General features: G+C 48.3%; 1 protein-coding gene across 1 annotated transcript in view; it reads right to left on the minus strand.

The window, feature by feature from the left end:
- Nucleotides 1-652, minus strand: part of LOC104135265 (potassium inwardly rectifying channel subfamily J member 3) — a 70373-nt gene that overhangs the window by 46113 nt on the left and 23608 nt on the right. The gene's annotated exons all lie outside the window — the stretch shown is intronic.

Here is a 652-nt window from a genome sequence, read left to right on the forward strand (position 1 = left end):
GGCTGCCGCTGGCTCCCCTCCAGCTCCAGCTCTTCTCCCCTCTCATTTACTCACATTTTTAAAGATCTTTTTAACTTTAAAACCCTTTCATCCCTCCCCGCTTTATCAAGATTGAGCACATTTTGCTCTATTTTACCCCATATTCATCTCGTCTTACAAAACTAGGGCACAAAATTTGCAAGTTTATAGGAGTTAGGCTTTACAGATCCAGAAAACACCACCTTTGGTTTTTGTTGTTGTTCCACGTACAAATATTTACAAAAATAAGCTCCCAAGGATACAAACACACCGCTTTGTTTCAAAATACTAATGAGTTATTTACCAAACTCCTTTCCCTCGGTCATTTTCTGTTTTCAAACAGTTCTGCTAGAAAAACAAACAACCCGGAGCGCTTTGGTCTGCAGGTCAGCCCCGAAGCCCTCACGCCTGTCAGCGATGCCGACAGCAGGGGTTTTGTCTTGGCACACAGGGAAGCGTTTCTTGGACAGCACGGACGATCCGCCTCTGCTGCTCCCAGCCCCCCGGGCACCGGGAATATCGCAGCACTGGGAATATCGCAGCCCGAGGCCCTCGGAGGTTGCCTCCCGCGCTAGAAAAGCAGCCCAGCAACACTGGGACACCAGCGTACGGACCGAAAAATGATGGAAGATAT

This window comes from Egretta garzetta, unplaced genomic scaffold (assembly GCF_000687185.1).
Source record: "Egretta garzetta isolate BGI_Z169 unplaced genomic scaffold, ASM68718v1 scaffold191, whole genome shotgun sequence".
Taxonomy (NCBI): domain Eukaryota; kingdom Metazoa; phylum Chordata; class Aves; order Pelecaniformes; family Ardeidae; genus Egretta; species Egretta garzetta.